This window comes from Balaenoptera acutorostrata, chromosome X (assembly GCF_949987535.1).
Source record: "Balaenoptera acutorostrata chromosome X, mBalAcu1.1, whole genome shotgun sequence".
NCBI lineage: Eukaryota > Metazoa > Chordata > Mammalia > Artiodactyla > Balaenopteridae > Balaenoptera > Balaenoptera acutorostrata.
In genome coordinates this window covers 88,486,735-88,497,392 of record NC_080085.1, presented here as the reverse complement: position 1 = coordinate 88,497,392, position 10,658 = coordinate 88,486,735, and positions in this window count along the sequence as shown.

The following is a 10,658-nucleotide window of genomic DNA, read 5'->3' as shown; positions in this document are numbered from 1 at the left end:
TATATTGACTTTTAAAGCCTTAGTTTAGGTTGTCATCTTCTCTGATGAGTCTCAAGTCCATATCTCTAACCCAAGCTGCTCTTAGGGCTCCAGATCCATGGGTCTATCTAACCTGCTAGACATCCCCATTTGGATATCCTAGAGGTACCTCAAATACCACATGTTCCAAATGGAATTAATTATCTCTCCTTCCAAATATACTCTTCTTTCTACATTATCTCTCTCACTAAATGGCATGATGATCAGTTTCTTGAATAGAAACCTCCAAATGATCCTTGATTTCTTCCTCTCTTGCCTATTTAGGCCTCCATGCCTAATCAATTATTAAATCCAGTCAATTTTGCCTCTAAATTATCTTCCCAATCTTATTCTCTCTGTCCTCAAGTTCCACTGTCTTAGTTGAGGTTCTCATAGTTACTTTTAGTGTTGCAATAGAGTCCTAACAGGTTTTCTTGCCTCCAGTCCACTTCCTTCAAGATGATCTTTTCTAGGACTCAAATCTGGGGATAATCTCTCCCCTGATTAAAATCCTTCTGTCTATTCATTGTCTATTAAATCAAAGCTACTTATGGTGACCTCATAGGCACTTCATGGTCTTGACTCTGCCTAATCCCTCCAAGCCTTGATTTTGGACAATTTCCTCCATAGAGATGGAGCCAACTGGGTGTCTTAGCTGGGCAGAGCCATGGAGCATGTATGTGGGACTTCATCCACATCCTAATATCTTGACGAAAAATAATTTTCTAACTGTTGCTGACATGATCATGCATGAAATTGATTATGGAAGTTATGAAATATAAATCATGTTTCTATTTGTTCTACAATTCTTTGGCCAACTTTAAAAAAAGAAAAGAAAGCTATGAGAGCAGTCTTATGAAGAAACCCATGTTTATTGTGTTAGATGGTACCTCCTCAACAATGTTACTCACACTATGCTTCCAATGCCTTCCTTACACCTCATGCTTTAGTGATTCTGAGCACCCTCTGCTATTTTACTCTACAGGGCATTTTCACATGCTATATTCTTTGCTTGGGTTTCCCTTCCTCCCCTTGTCTACCTGAAAATTCTCATTTAGCCTTCAAAATACTGCCTAGATGTTACCAGCTCCTGAAAGACTTCCCTGATCTCATCTCTGCCGTGTTTTTCTTCTGAGAAGACTTTGAGATCCTTTAAAACGTGCCTCATTTGTTAAAAAGATTGAGTTAAAATAGAGGTCAAATCAATATGCCATGGAATCATAGAAGGAGGAGTGATGAAATCTGTTTCAGGAGAGCAAGGAAAATGGCAGAAAGCACTCAAAATTTCAGTAGATTGTTTGTTTATTAGCGATCTATGTGGCAAGCACTTTTATAGGGGCTAGATATATATTTAGTAGTGGACAAGACCAACACAGTCCCTGATATTATAGAGCTCAGAGGCTAGTTGGGGAGACATAAGTTAAACAAAAAGGAAAAAATCCTATAATAAATAAAAATATATAAATTATGAAACATGGTAAGAAGGAAATGTTTAAGGTGTTATGAAAGCACCTAAATTGGATTGGGGGAGGGAGTGGTCAGGGCAGTCCATGCTAAGGAGATGTCCCTTAAGCTCAGACCTAAATAATGAGTAGAAGTTAGCCAGTGTAGAGTGGGAAAAGATTATTCCAGGCAGAGGGACCAGCACGTGCAAATACCCTGAAGCAGAAAAGAGGTTGTGTTTGGAGAGTAAAAGGAAAGTCAGTGTGGTGATAATATAGTGAATGAGGAGGAGAGTTGCTTGAGATAAGGCTGAAGAGGTAGGCAGGGACCATATCATACAAGATTGTATCTATTAGGACTGTTTTGGGCTGCATGTAACAGAAACCAAGTTATGGTGGTTTAACAAAGTAAGAGGTTTATTTTTCTGACATAAAGGAGCCTCAGTGTCAGCAGTGCAGGACTCATACAAGTTTCAGGACCCAAGCATCCATCTTTTTGTTCTATGATCCTTTGAGCATGGCTTCCATCTTCATGCTTCCAAGGTGGCTGTTTTACCTCCAGGCAGCAAAAGGAGAGAATGAAAAGGGCAAAAGACATGTGACAGCTAAGTCTGTCTCTTTCCATCAGGAAAGTAACAGTTTTCCTGGAAGCCCTATCCTGCTGATTTCCGCTTATCTATTAGTTAGAACTGGGTTGGATGGCTGCCCCTAACTATAATGTAGTATGAGGAGGTTTTATTTTCAACTCAGCCTATTACTACTCCTAAAAGAATCCTTGTTTTATTATAGAAGGGGAAACATATTGGGTAGGCAGTTTGCAGTTTCTGCCACAAAGGGTGAGGGGTTTCTTAGTTTATTCTAAGAACAGAGGGAATTCAGTGAAGGGTTTTAAGCAGGGGAGATACACAGTTCCTTTTATGTTTATTAGCATCTCTCCGGCTGTTGTGAGAAGGGTGAATTGTAAGGGAGCAAGAATTTTTAAAGGTTGACCAGTTAGAAAGTAACTGCAAGAGATTATGGTGGCTTGGATTAAGGAAGTGGTAGTGGAGATGGAGAGAAGTAGACAGATTTGGGAGGTATACTTTAGAGGTAGCATGTACTTGTTGATAAATTGGATACACAGGGTGAGAGAAAGGGAGGAATAAAAAAATGATTCATGTATTTCTGGTTTGTGCATTTGGGTGGAGAGTGGTGCTGTTCACTGGGATTAGGAAACATGGAAGACCAGTTTGGGTTGATGAGTATGGACATGTTGAATTTGAGCTGTTTATGAAGCATGCAAGAGGAGATGTCTTGTTGGCAGTTGAACATATGTGTCTGGAACTCAGAAGACAGGCCCTGGAGTGGATACAGAGATTTGGGAGCCATTTGCCTGTGGATGATATTCAAAGCTATGGGAGTTGATGACATGGTCTAGAGAATGAGTGCAGAATAGAAGGAGAAAAAAGCTCAAGACTGACCACTGGGGAATCTTCAAGAGTTATTTATTTAAAAATATACTTTTAGAATGGTTTTCACATTTTTATTAAAAAATACATACTCATTATAAAATAAGCAAGCAATATAGAGAAGTGCAAAACAGAGGGAGAAAATACCTCCAAACCTGCACTAACCAGAAATAACCATTATTGTGCCTTAATTTCCTTATCTGAATAAAGGAGGGTAAAAATAGTAACTATAAGATTGCTGTGATAACTTACTGAGATAATCCATTTAAAGCGCTTACTTTGCAATCTTGCAGATATTAACAGTTCATAAACATTAATTACTAAGATTAATGAACATTATTCTGGACATCACTTTTATTATAAAGGATTAAGAAATGGATAGATATAAAATTTTAATAGAAATAATAAACATGCTCTTTTAAAAAGTATGAAATTGAAGAAAAGAAAAATAAATCAAAGTGAAAGTAAAGAAATTGATAAACTTCAGATAAATGCTTCTCCCCCCCTCAAGAAATAGTAGTCTCTGAAAGGCTATTTTAAAGTTAAAATCAAAGATTTGGAAAATATAAAGAGGTTATAGTTATTATATTTTTATCTCCATGTTTCAGTTTTTGATAGTGTTAGACTGATTCCGTGGGTAGTTGGTTAAGAACATGGGCTCTGAAGACAGCCTGCTTGGATTAAGATCAGTTCTGCCACTTACTAGCTATAATATGGTGGGCAAATTATTTAATCTCTATGTGCCTCATTTTTCTCATTTTTAGAATGGGGATTAAAAAGTGCCTACTTCATTGGGTTGTGAGGAATAAAAGAGTTAATACATATAAAATACTTGGCACAGTGCCTGGTACATAATAAACTATTATTATAAATATGAGGAAATGAGTTATCATTATGAAATATGATGAAATGCACTTCCCCTCCCAACTCATGATTTTTGTTAGCTATATTATTATTTTTACCTTCTCATAGTTTATAACATTTACATTCTGTTCTCCACCTAGAATTCTCTAAGTTGTTTGGTCTTGCTTCTGTGTTTAAATGAATTCAGTGCTTACCACTACTCCTTTTATCACAGCTACTTTATTCCTGAGTTCTTTGTTTTGATATATCTCTTGGTTGTCTAGATTTTATCAGCTACTGGTTCTTTTTTTTTAAAACAGCCCTCATGAGTGTTGCATTTCTTGAATTTTGGCATGTTTGAGAATATTTGTCTGTTGAAGGGCAAACAGGTAGGATAGAAAATTCTTGCACACTTTTGTTCCCTCAGGAGTTTGTCGATATTGCTCCATTGTCTATGGCATTGTGGGTTACACTGGTCTTTTCACCATGGTCTCTTCCATTCATCCTTTATCTGGATGGATTTCACTGTAGAAATTCCAGTATTAGAAGTTAAATGATGGAGGAGGACACTGAGGTATCAGAAAAGCCAAGAGAACTGTAGGTTTAACAAAGATGGCAGTGGTGAACTCTGTCAAAAGCCTCTGCAGGGCTTCCCTGGTGGCGCAGTGGTTGAGAATCTGCCTGCCAATGCAGGGGACACGGGTTCGAGCCCTGGTCTGGGAAGATCCCACATGCCGCGGAGCAACTGGGCCCGTGAGCCACAATTACTGAGCCTGCGCGTCTGGAGCCTGTGCTCCGCAACAAGAGAGGCCGTGATAGTGAGAGGCCCGCGCACCGTGATGAAGAGTGGCCCCCGCTCGCCGCAGCTAGAGAAAGCCCTCGCACAGAAACGAAGACCCAACACAGCCATAAATAAATAAATAAATAAAATGGGAGGAGTCATTGTATGCATTTCTTAGAGTTAAAAAAAAAAGCCTCTGCAAGGTCAAAAGGCTGTTAAAATAGGGTTTGGGTGGATGGGTGGGGGAAGTGTGGAAGAGCATCTTGGGCTGCAAGAATAACATGAGCAAAGTCATATAGGTGTATAGCCCAGCTTTGCAAGGTTACAGGGAGGGGAAGGGTACTCAGGGCAGGCTTCCAGGAGAAAGTGACAAAGAAATCAAGACTTGCCAGATGAATAGCCAGGCGAAGATGTCGACAGAGACAGTGTTCCAGGCAGAGGGAAATCATGGACAAAACCTTGAAAATGTGAAAGAGAATGGAATGTTTGAGCAACTGAAAGAATTTTAGTGTGGAAGGAGTGTTTAAATTTTTTTCCATTACAAAGAAGTACATCCTCACTGGCAAATAATCTATCAAAAGTAGGAAGTAAAAAAAGCAGTTTTTCTCCACCTCTGCAAGTCCTCAGAATTAACCACGAACACTTTAATGAGCATTATTTTATATCCCTTACTCTTCAAGTAAATATTCACACTCACATATACATGTATGTGTGTATGTATACAGTATTAATAATTGTAAAAATATATCATCTTACAAAAACATTCATGTTTGTCTGCTACTTGATTTTGCCACTTAGAAATATATCACAGATATCCTTCCTTGTCAATACAAGAACTCTATTAATAGCTGAATAATATTCCATTACAATGAAATATACTGTAATTTATTTAATGGTTACCTATTGATGGACATTTAAGTTACTTCTATCTTTTTGAGATTATTAAGAATGCTGCAGTAAGCCCACTAGTACATTACAAACATCTTTGCCCACTTCTACAAGCACTTCTGTGGGATAGATTCTTAGTAGGGTGTTTTAGTTTTAGTTTTAGTTTAGGGCTGCCGTAAATAACCACAAACTTGGTGGCTTAAAACAACAAAAATTTATTCTGTCACAAGTCTTGCCTTTTCCTGGCTTCTCATGGCTCTGGGCAATCCATGACATTCCTTGGCTTGCGGCTACATCACTACAATCTCTGCCTCTGTCCTCACATGACCTTCTTCCTTCTGTGTGTGGATCTGCATATCTCCAAATCTCCTTTTCCTTATAAGGATGGCAGTCATTGGATTTAGGCTGAAAATGTTACCTCTCATTTTAACTGTAGTCCTGTTAGTATTTCTTCTGTAGATTGCTTGTTAATATCTCTTGTCCAATTCTATTGTTTTTTAAAAAATTTGATCATTTTATTGAGATATAATTCACGTACCATAAAAATGCACCATTTAAAATTGTACAATTCATTGGGTAGTAGAGTCATTTTCACAATGTTTATTCTTCCAATCCAAGAACAGGGTATATGTCTCCATCTATTTGTATCATCTTTAATTTCTTTCATCAGTGTCTTATAATTTTCTGCATACAGGTCTTTTGTCTCCTTAGGTAGGTTTATTTCTAGATATTTTATTCTTTTTGTTGCAGTGGTAAATGGGAGCGTTTTCTTAATTTCACTTTCAGATTTTTCATCATTAGTGTCTAGGAATGGAAGAGATTTCTGTGCATTAATTTTGTATCCTGCTACTTTACCAAATTCATTGATTAGCTCTAGTAGTTTTCTGGTAGCATCTTTAGGATTCTCTATGTATAGTATCATGTCATCTGCAAACAGTGACAGCTTTACTTCTTCTTTTCCAAATTGGATTCCTTTTATTTCTTTTTCTTCTCTGATTGCTGTGGCTAAAACTTCCAAAACTATGTTGAATAATAGTGGTGAGAGTGGACAACCTTGTCTTGTTCCTGATCTTAGTGGAAGTGGTTTCAGTTTTTCACCAAAGCTACAGTAATCAAGACAGTATGGTACTGGCACAAAAACAGAAATATAGATCAAAGGAACAGGATAGAAAGCCCAGAGATAAACCCACACACATATGGTCACCTTATCTTTGATAAAGGAGGCAAGAATATACAGTGGAGAAAAGACAGCCTCTTCAATAAGTGGTGCTGGGAAAACTGGACAGCTACATGTAAAAGAATGAAATTAGAACGCTCCCTAACACCATACACAAAAATAAACTCAAAATGGATTAAAGACCTAAATGTAAGGCCAGACACCATCAAACTCTTAGAGGAAAACATAGGCAGAACACTCTATGACATAAATCACAGCAAGATCCTTTTTGACCCACCTCCTAGAGAAAGGGAAATTAAAACAAAAATAAACAAATGGGACCTAATGAAACTTCAAAGCTTTTGCACAGCAAAGGAAACCATAAACAAGACGAAAAGACAACCCTCAGAATGGGAGAAAATATTTGCAAATGAAGCAATTGACAAAGGATTAATCTCCAAAACATACAAGCAACTCATGCAGCTCAATATCAAAAAAACAAAGAACCCAATCCAAAAATGGGCAGAAGACCTAAATAGACATTGCTCCAAAGAAGATATACAGATTGCCAACAAACACATGAAAGAATGCTCAACATCATTAATCATTAGAGAAATGCAAATCAAAACTACAATGAGATATCATCTCACACCGGTCAGAATGGGCATAATCAAAAAATCTACAAACAACAAATGCTAGAGAGGGTGTGGAGAAAAGGGAACCCTCTTGCACTACTGGTGGGAATGTAAATTGATACAGCCACTATGGAGAACAGTATGGAGGTTCCTTAAAAAACTAAAAATAGAACTACCATACGACCCAGCAAACCCACTACTGGGCATATACCCTGAGAAAACCATAATTCAAAAAGAGTCATGTACCAAAATGTTCATTGCAGCTCTATTTACAATAGCCAGGACATGGAAGCAACCTAAGTGTCCACAAACAGATGAATGGATAAAGAAGATGGGGCACATATATACAATGGAATATTACTCAGCCATAAAAAGGAATGAAACTGAGTTGTTTGTAGTGAGGTGGATGGACCTAGAGACTGTCATACAGAGTGAAGTAAGTCAGAAAGAGAAAAACAAATACCGTATGCTAACACATATATATGGAATCTAAAAAAAAAAAATGGTCATGAAGAACCTAGGGGCAAGATGGGAATAAAGATGCAGACCTACTAGAGAATGGACTTGAGGATACGGGGAGGGGGAAGGGTAAGCTGAGACAAAGTGAGAGAGTGGCATGGACATATATACACTACCAAACGTAAAATAGTTAGCTAATGGGAAGCAGCCGCATAACACAGGGAGATCAGCTCCATGCTTTGTGACCACCTAGAGGGGTGGGATAGGGAGGGTGGGAGGGAGACGCAAGAGGGAGGAGATATGGGAATATATGTATATGTATAGCTGATTCACTTTGTTATAAAGCAGAAGCTAACACACCATGGTAAAGCAATATACTCCAATAAAGATGTTAAAAATAATTGTACAATTCAGTAGTTTTTAGTATATTCAAGAGTTGTGCAACCATTATCACTATCTAATTCCAGAATATGTTCATTACCCCTAAAAGAAACCCTGTATCCAGTACCAATCACTTCCTCTTTATCCCTTCCCCTAGCTCCTGACAACTACTAATCTACTTTTTGTCTCTATGGATTTGTCTATTCTGGATGTTTCATATAAATGGGATTATATGTATCTGACCTTTTGTGTTTGACTTCTTTCATTTAGCATAATGTTTTCAAGGTTTATCCATGTTGTAGCATGTAGAAGCATTTCATTCTTCTTTATTGCCTAACAATATTCCATTGCATAAACTTACTACATTTTATTTAATCATTCATTAGTAGATGGAAATTTGGCTTGTTTCCACTTTTTGGTTATTATGAATAATGTTGCTATGAACATTCATGTACAAGTTTTTGGGTGAACATATGTTTTAAAATTCTCTTGAGTATATCCCTAGGAGTAGAATTGCTGGGTCATCTGGTAACTCTATGTTTAACTTTTTGAGGAACTACCTAATGTTTTTGGGCAGTGGCTACACCATTTACATTCCCACAAACAATATTTGAGGCTTCCAATATCGCCACATCCTTACCAAGAATTGTTATTGTCTTTTTAAAAAAATTACAGCTATCCTACTGGGTGTGACGTGGTGTTTCATTGTGGTTTCGATTTGCATTTCCCTAATCACTAATAATGTTGAGCATTTTTTCATGTGTTTATTAGCCATTTGTATATCCTTTTAAATGTCTATTCAAATCCTATGCCCATTTTTAAATTGGGTTATTTGTCTTTTTATTATTGAGTTATAAGAGATTTAAAAATATATTCTAGATACAAATCCTTTGTTAGGCATATAATTTGCAAACATTTTCTCCCATTCTATGGTTGACTTTATTATTTATTGATCATGTCCTTTGATGCACAAAAGTTTTAATTTTGATGGATTCCAACTTATGTATTTTTTCTTTTGTTGCTTGTGCTTTTGGTGTCATGTCTAAAACTCCATTGCCAAATCCAAGGTCAAGAAGATTTATCCCTATGTTTTTTTCCTAAGAGTTTTATAGTTTTAGCTCTTACGTTTAGGTCTTTGATTCATTTTGAGTTACTTTGTGTATGTGGTGTGAGGTAAAGATCTAAATTTATTCTTTTGCACATGGATATCCAGTTTTTACAGCACCATTCATTGAAAACACTGTCTTTCCCATTGAATGTCTTGGCACCTTGGTCAAAAATCAATTGACCAAAGATGTTTGGTTTTATTGCTGGGCTCTCAATTCTATTCCATTGGTCTATGTCTATCCTTATGCCAGTATCACATTGTTTTGATTACTGTAGTTTCTTTTATATTTATTTATTTATTTGGCTGCGCTGGGTCTTAGTTGCAGCTCGCAGGATCTTCATTGCCGCGTGCGTGATCTTCGTTGCAGCATGCGGGATCCTTAGTTGCGGCATGCGAACTCTTAGTTGCAGCATGTGGGATCTAGTTCCCTGCCCAGGGATCGAACCTGGGCCCCTTTCATTGGGAGCACGGAGTCTTAGCCACTGGACCACCAGAGAAGTCCTGATTACTGTAGTTTTTGTAAGAAGTTTTTAAATCAGAAATTGTGACTCCTTCAACTTTGTTCTTGTTTTTCAAGATTGTTTTGGCTATTATGGGTTCCTTGCATTTCCATATAAATTTTAAGATCAGTGTTTTTAATCTCTGCAAGAAAGGCAGTTGGAACTTTGATGGGGATTTCTTTGACTCTGTAGAGCAATGTGAAGGAGTATTGCCTTCTTAATGGTATGGTCTTCCAATCAATGAACATAGGATGATGTCTTTTCATTTATTTAAGTCTTCTTTAATGTCTTTCAATTATGTTTTCTAGTTTCCAGTGTACAAGTTTTACATTTCTTGTGTTAAATTTCATCCTAAGATTTTATTCTTTTTGATACTATTGTAAATGGAATTATTTTCTTAATTTAATTTTGTATCATTCATTGCTAGTGTATAGAAATACAAGTAGTTTTTGTATATTGATCTTGTGTTCTGAAACCTTGCTGAACTTGTTTATTAAGTCCAATAGTTTTTAGTGGATTAGTTAGTTTTTTTCCACTATAGGATCATGACATCTGCAAATAGATAGTTTTAATTCTTCCTTTCCAATTCTGATTCCTTTTATTTCTTTCCTTTGCCTAATTTTCATGGCTAGATCCTTTGGTAGATCTACTGGATTTTGTAAATTCAGTTTTGGACAGGCTGAGTTAGAGGTGCTTGAGCATCATTCAAGTAGAGAAGTCAAGGAGATGATTCACTATTCAGGTCAGGAGAGAGATCTGGTCTAGAGATTCAAATTTAGTAGATGTTAACTTAGAGATGTTAAATGAAGCCCCTTGAAAAGATAACCTTGCACAAGAAGAATGTTTAGAATGAGAAGAGGGCTGGAACTGAAATCAATATACCATAAGGAATGGAGATAGGAAGAGGATATCACAAAGGAAACTAAGTAGTCACTGCCAGAAAATTAAGAGTTAAATCTTGAGAACCTGATGTCATGGAAGTCAAGGGAAGCAAGAGTT